Genomic DNA, 7,988 nt, shown 5'->3' on the forward strand with positions numbered 1-7,988 from the left:
TTGCTCTTAAAATTCTCATGGCCTCCAGGTATAAAGGCGTAAAAACTTCAGGTAAAATTTTACCAATCCTTTCTGAGAACCAACTTTTGAGTTTTTTGAAGACTTTATTGGTCAACTGCTTTCCATTCATTGATTTTCACTCTTATCTTTAATATTCATTTCCTTATTCTTATTTTGGCTTAGTTTGGTTTTTTCTCCTAGCTTCCTAAGGTTAATTAATAATTAATGAGACATTATTTTAAATTTTTGCTTCTTTTCTAATACAAGCACTAAGTGCTATAGATATCCACTAAACACTGCTTTGGTACATCACGCAACTTAGCATATGTTGTGTTCTCATCTTCATTAAAGTTGAGACATTTTCTTGGAATTACCAAGTAATTTTTTTTGACTTGTGAATTCTTTTAAAGTTTTGTTTAATTTAGGCCAAGCATGGTGGCTCATATCTATAATCTTAGCCCTCTGGGAGACTGAGGAAGAAGGATTGCCTGAGCTCAGGAGTTCAAGACCAGCCTGAGCAAAAGCAAGACCCTATCTCTACTACAAATAGAAAAAATGTGGCAGGTCCCTGTAGTCCCAGCTACTCTGGGAGCAGAAGCAGGAGGATCTCTTGAACCCAGATGTTTGAGGTTGTTGTGAGTAAGGTTGATGCCACGGCACTGTAACCTGGACAACACAGTGAGACCCTGTCTCAAAAAAGAAAGAAAGAAATTTGTTTAATTTCCAAATATTTAGGAATTTTCTCTATATCTTATTGTTACTGGTTTCTAACGTATTCATTGTGGGGTGAATGTAGCTGGGTCACATCAATTAGGTCACATTGGTTGATGGTACAGTTCAAATCTTCTATAGTGTTACTGATTCATTGGTCTAGTTGTTTTGCCCATAAATGAAAGAAAGGCATAAAAATTTTCAACCATAAGATTCAAAAATCTCCTCCCCAAAGGACACAAAAACTCAACTACAGAATATCTATGCAAAACCATACATTTGACATTACTTAAAAATAAATAATGTCAAGACTGCAAAATAACTGTCAATAAAAACAGAAAAAGCAACAAACACAGGGAGGTTCCCATGGTGCTCTCCCTTCCCCCATAGCCCTGCAAAGGCTTTCAGGAAACACTGGAGCATGGGCTTTCAAGGATGACAGGAGGGGTCAAGGACACTGGGAAGATTAAACCCACCTCAACCCTGAAAAATATTATGCTCCCTCTGATTTCAAAGGACTTTCCATTTCAGGGCTAGGCATGCACATTAAAGGGCAAGCATGATTTAAAGGAACAGTTTTCCAAATACCTAGCTTCTGGGCAAGGAAAAAGCCAAACAGCAGAAAGAAGGGTCCTTTGGAAGTTGGGGGAAATAAGAAAAGGGGGGAAATGTACGGTATTACATGACAAAGGAAACCCATAAAATCTGAGGCTTTGCACAGCATTTCCTCCTCCATCTCTAAAACACACAAACATCCTCATGCCAAGTCCCTGTATATTACTAGATTACAGAAAGAATCATTGAGAATCTTGTAAAACTCCCCAATATTACAAAAATAAACAAGGGAAAATAAAATCCATAGAGAACCACCACAAAAAAGAAAATCAGGAAACCAAACTACACACAAACTAAGGAAGAAAATGTACACACACACACATCCCCACCAAAAAAATCATGAAGTAGAAGAAAACTTGAAGTACACACTCCAAATAGAATTAATTATAGTCAAACAAGCATTCGAGGATGTGAAAAACCATCTTAGTCAAAAATACAAATATCAAGAAATGGCTAAAAACCAGGAGAAAAGAAGTTGATTGAACTCAGAAAAGTGAGAGATAAAGAAAGAGATAAATTATTTTATAATTGAATAAATCACAAGGTGCCCATAGGAGAATAAACTCAAATGCAAATTTAAGAAGGGGAATCAAAGAAAGGCAGCAAAACAACCACGAGAATAAAATGACATAAAGAAAGATGTCAGAAAGAAAGGAGTAGATATGGAAGACAGGCAAAGAAAAAATAATATTTGTATTCTTGGAGTCCCTGAAGAAGAAAAACAAAGCAAAATTCAAAACTATATTCTAAGAAAACATTCCAGAAATTGATAAGGGATCAACCTGAGAAAATCCAGAACAACCAATTTTTTTTTAATCTCAAAATCTTTTTTTTTTATTTTTTTTATTATTAAATCACAGCTGTGTACATTAATGTGATTATGAGGCACCATACACTGGTTTTATAGACTGTTTGACACATTTTCATCACACTGGTTAACATAGCCTTCCTGGCATTTTCTTAGTTATTGTGTTAAGACATTTACATTCTACATTTATTAAGTTTCACATATGCTCTTGTAAGATGCACCGCAGGTGTAATCCCACCAATCACCCTCCCTCCGCCCACTTCCTCCTCCCTCCCCTCCCTTTCCCCCTTCCCCCTATTCGTAGGTTATAACTGGGTTATAGCTTTCATGTGAAAGCCAAAAATTAGTTTCATAGTTGGGCTGAGTACATTGGATACTTTTTCTTCCATTCTTGAGATACTTTACTAAGAAGAATATGTTCCAGCTCCATTCATGTAAACATGAACAAGGTAAAGTCTCCATTTTTCTTTAAGGCTACATAATATTCCATGGTGTACATATAACACAGTTTATTAATCCATTCGTGGATCGATGGGCACTTGGGCTTTTTCCATGACTTAACAATTGTGAATTGGGCTGCAATAAATATTCTGGTGCAAATAACTTTGTTATAATATGATTTTTTGGTCTTCTGGGTTTATACCTAGTAGAGGAATTATAGGATTGAATGGCAGGTCTATTTTTAGATCTCTAAGTGTAATCTTTCCAAAAGGAATGTATTAATTTTCATTCCCACCAGCAGTGCAGAAGTGTTCCCTTTTCTCCACATCCACGCCAACATCTCTGGTCTTGGGATTTTGTGATATGGGCTAATCTTACTGGAGTTAGATGGTATCTCAAGGTAGTTTTGATTGCGTTTCTCTGTTGATTAAAGATGATGAGCTTTTTTTCATATGTCTGTAGACCGTGCACCTGTCTTCTTCAGAGAAGTTTCTCTTCAAGTCTCTTGCCCAGCCTGCGATGGGATCACTTGTTCTTCTCTTGCTTGTATGTTTGAGTTCTCTGTGGATTCTGGTTATTAAACTTTTGTCGGAGACATAACCTGCAAATATCCTCTCCCATTCTGAGGGCTGTCTGCTTGCATTACTTACTGTGTTCCTGGCTGTGCAGAAGCTTTTTAGCTTGATCAGGTCCCGGTAGTGTATTTTTGAAGCTGCTTCAATTGCCCAGGGGGTCCTCCTCATAAAATACTCTCCCAGACCAATTTCTTCCAGGGTTTTCCCTGCACTCTCTTCTAGTATTTTTATAGTTTCATGTCTTAAGTTTAAATCTGTAACCCAGTGAGAGTTTATCTTAGTTAATGGTGAAAGGTGTGGGTCCAGTTTCAGTCTTCTACAGGTTTCCAGCCAGTTCACCCAGCACCATTTGTTAAATAGGGATTCTTTTCCCCACTGAATGTTTTTAATTGGCTTGCCAAAGATCAGATAACGGTAAGTAGCTGGATTCATCTCTTGGTTCTCTATTCTGTTCCAAACAGAATATACGTATCCATATACGTATGGATTTACGTATATTAAACCAGCCTTGAGACTCTGGGATATATAATATTATACACCTTGGTCATTATGTATAATTTGTTTCATGTGTTGCTGGATTCTGTTTGTTAGGATCTTGTTGAGTATTTTTGCATCTATATTCATTAGTGATATTGGTCTATAATTTTCTTTTCTTGTTGGGTCTTTTCCTGGTTTGGGGATCAGGGTGATGTTTGCTTCATAGAATGTGTTGGGTAGTCTTCCTTCTTTTTCTACCTTTTGGAACAGGTTGAGTAATGTAGGTACTAGTTCCTCTTTGGGAGGGAGAGGAGTGGGGCTTTGATGTGTGCCACACCTTCTGGAGGCAAGACATGATTGCAAGAGGGACTTTACCTAACAAATGCGATCAGTGTAACCTGGCTTATTGTACCCTCAATGAATCCCCATCAATAAAAAAAAAAAAAAAAAAAAGATGGAAACTTTGCATCTTTTGTATTAACCTGGATGGAGTTGAAACACATTCTCCTTAGTAAAGTATCACAAGAATGGGAAAGCAAATGTCCAATGTACTCAATACTAATATGAATCCAATAGACAATCTAATACAAGCCCACATAAGAGAAAAATTCAATTCAAATGGGGGAGAGGGAATGAGTGAGAGGGAGAGAGGAGGAGGGGAGAGAATCAGTGTGTTCCCACTTAATAAGCCCAATGTAAGGATATGTGGCACACCTTTTGGGTGCAGGACACAACTATAAGCAAGACTCTACCTAACAAATGCAAATATTATAACCTAGTTGTCTGTACCCTCGCATTAATCTAAATTTTTTTTTAAATGTCCATGTCCAGCCCCAACCACCCTGAGCTCCAGACTCTTCTACCCAACTGCCTGACTGCTGGTTTCACCCAGATGCCCCTGTTGTCATGGCCTGTGGCCAGAGCACTTGGACTTCCAGTCCAGTCCTCACTATCTCAGAAAACAGCAAGGCCCCAGAGACATCCTCCATGCCTCACTCCTCCATCACCAACCCACCCCTTTGCACTTCCCTCTGCTGTTCCCACTCACTGGCTGGGGTCCCACCTAGACTCCCTAAGAGCCCCTCCAGCCTCTTCCATCCTGTAATGCACTCTGCATTCTCTGTAGAGGGTCATAGTGGTCTCCTAAGGTGTAAATCACAGAGCCTGAAACTGGCAAGTGCTTTTCCCCACACCAGAGAAGATCCTTACCCAACCCATCACTCACCTACCTTTTACCCCCTCCTCCCTTGAAAGGTCAACTTTCTCCCTCTCTTTTGAGACATTCAATATGGGGTGAGAACTGTGGGTCCTCAATGGTTCCCAAATTTTCGAATCCCCAGGAAGCTTGTATATAAAAATACCAACTTATGGGTGGTTTTGCCTCAGACCAAGCAAGTGGACAGCTGCCAGGTGGGACCTGGACACCCAGCCAAGCTTGACACCTGTGTCCATCAGGTCTAAGGGTCCAGGGGTCCTCAGTGCTAGATGAGCATTAAAGTAACCTCTCCACACATGGGTGTCACCTACTGAGATTTTGACATAATTGGTCTTTGGAGATGGAGCCCTAGATTAATATTTTTATAACCTCCCAGGCAACACTACTATGCAGCCAGGGCTGAGAACCTCAATGCTCAGGACCAGTGATTCTGAAACCTGAGCCTTAGAACCCCCTCTGGCAAGTATTGGGCCTACCCCAGAGTTAGTGATCCAGCAGTCCAGGAAGGGCCAAGAATATGTGTTCCTAACAAGCTCCCCAGCAATATGCTGATCTATAGGCCCCCCTTTGAGAACTGCTACCCAGACTTTCCCATTTCAGGCTTTGGCTCAAACTTGACCTTCTCAGAAAGGCCTGACCACCCTAACTGGGCACTGATATAGTTTCCAATCTAGTGATTTTCAAACAGTATGCTGTGAGAGAATCTTAGGTGTGCCATGAAAATTTTTAAAGACCATTAATTAAATTATTTTCAAAAGAAGTTCAAAGAACAGTAATTATAATCTTTTTTTTACTCTTTTTTTTATCAACATATTTAAGGGTGCTATAGAAGGTTCAAGTGTGCTGTGATATTAAAAAAAAAAAAAAAGATTGAAAAACACTGTTCTAGCAAAATAATTCTCCAGCATCCTCAACTGTGGCCAGCATCAACAGCTCTGACCTCTCTCCTCTCACCAGCATTTGCTGCTGTTTTCAATAACAGGACTGTTCTGGATAACCTAGTCTACCACAGCCCAGGAAACCTATGAAAAATTTTGTATTCTGGGAGAGAGAGCAAGATGGTGGCCAAGTAATATCTTCCTTGCATCTGGGCACCGTGAGTCTGGGGAGATAAGACTCCAGGCATCTCTGGCTGGTGGGATCTGCCTATAATCATCCCTTTGAGGATACAGGGAGTCAGCAAGAGACTTCTAGACCCCAAGAGGAGGACAAAAACATTGGAAAACTGGCAAGTGGTAATGTGTGTTCAATCAGCCTAATCCCACCAACAGCTTCCACAGGCACAGGAACTTAAAGAGCAAGAGGAAGTGAAAGGAAATTTAGGGCAAGGAAACAGATAAAAGAAATCACTCATGAGGAAGAATCAGCAGAAAACTCCAGGCAACATGAAGAACCAGTCCAGAACAACGCCTCCAAGGGACCATGAGGTAGCTACTGCAGAGGATTCCACCTATAAAGAAATGTTAGGAATGACAAAATGGGAATTTAGAATACACATGATGCCTCCTCCTCTTCCTCAGTGAGATGCTCCTCCAGCAGACAGGCAGCATGGCAGCTGTGGAGACGCGGGTGTGAGAAACAGACGGCTGCAGCAGTGAGGCCAAGCTCTAGTGTCCCACCTGCATCAAGCTGGGCATCCAGGGCTCGTACTTCTGCTCGCAGGAATGTTTTAAAGGAAGTTGGGCTACTCACAAGTTACTACATAAGAAAGCAAAAGATGAAAAGGCAAAGAGAGAAGTATCTTCCTGGACTGCAGAAGGTGATATTAACACTGACCCATGGGCAGGTTATCGGTATATTAGTAAACTCAGACCACATTATCCACTGATGCCAACAAGGCCAGTGCCAAGTTATATACAAAGACCAGATTATGCTGATCATCCCTTAGGAATGTCTGAATCTGAACAGGCTCTTAAAGGTACTTCTCAAATTAAATTACTCTCATCTGAAGATATAGAAGGGATGAGACTTGTATGTAAGCTCGCTAGAGAAGTTTTGGATATTGCTGCTGGGATGATTAAACCAGGTGTAACTACTGAAGAAATAGATCATGCTGTACACTTACCATGCATTGCAAGAAATTGCTATCCTTCTCCCCTGAATTATTATGATTTCCCAAAATCTTGTTGTACCTCAGTAAATGAAGTCATCTGCCATGGAATTCCAGACAGACAGCTCTTGCAAGAAGGTGATATTGTTAATGTGGACATTACTCTTTATCACAATGGTTATCATGGAGGCCTGAATGAGACATTTTTTGTTGGAGACATGGATGAGGGAGCACGGAAACTCATTCAGACCACGTATGAGTGCCTGATGCAAACCATTGATGCAGTCAAACCTGGTGTTCAATACAGAGAATTGGGAAACATTCAGAAGCATGCCCAAGCAAATAAGTTTTCAGTTGTTTGAAGCTATTGTGGGCATGGAATCCACAAGCTTTTTCATACAGCCCCCAATGTACCCCACTATGCCAAAAATAAAGCAGTTGGACTGATGAAGTCAGGCCATGTGTTTACAATTGAGCCAATGATTTGTGAAGATGGATGGCAGGATGAAACCTGGCCAGATGGTTGGACTGCGGTGACAAGGGATAGAAAGCGATCTGCTCAGTTTGAGCACACCCTGTTGGTCACGGACACTGGCTGTGAAATCCTAACCCAGCGACTCGATAACGCGTGGCCTCACTTCATGTCCCAATTTTAATTTCTCACAAGATGGCACATCTCAATGATATCTTCTTCCTGTACTATGCATTTTGTTGAGAGTACAGAGAAGCAGCAGAATCTTTTTTATCACTTGTTTTGTTTTAACTATAGATAAGAAAGGACTACAGCATTTAATGTGTGTCCTCAAGAACTTGTCTTGGGTCTGAAAAAGCTGAGAAGAATAAAGGAAACATTGCTCAACTCTTCAATGCCTACCCTCCTTCCCACCTCCCCATCTTTTTCTGTGCACCTCTTTTCTCATTGGTCCTTTGAGCACTTTTACTTAAATCTGCTTCTAGTTGCTTTTATCACTGCCTACAAACCGGCTATCAAGAGCCAGCTGCTTTTCAGGTGAATGCTAGAGATGAGAATCCTTGAACCTTTAGCAATATATGTTGCACCAGATTTTTAAAATTATCTGTATGGAAATATATATG

General features: G+C 40.4%; 1 pseudogene across 1 annotated transcript; it reads left to right on the top strand.

Moving 5' to 3' along the window:
• Window positions 1–6,391: 6,391 nt before the first annotated feature.
• On the top strand, window positions 6,392–7,759 carry LOC128598814 (methionine aminopeptidase 1-like; annotated as a pseudogene). The gene has a single exon (XR_008383710.1). The product of XR_008383710.1 is annotated as a methionine aminopeptidase 1-like (transcript).
• Window positions 7,760–7,988: the final 229 nt, after the last annotated feature.

Source organism: Nycticebus coucang, chromosome 11, assembly GCF_027406575.1.
Source record: "Nycticebus coucang isolate mNycCou1 chromosome 11, mNycCou1.pri, whole genome shotgun sequence".
In the NCBI taxonomy this organism is placed as follows: domain Eukaryota; kingdom Metazoa; phylum Chordata; class Mammalia; order Primates; family Lorisidae; genus Nycticebus; species Nycticebus coucang.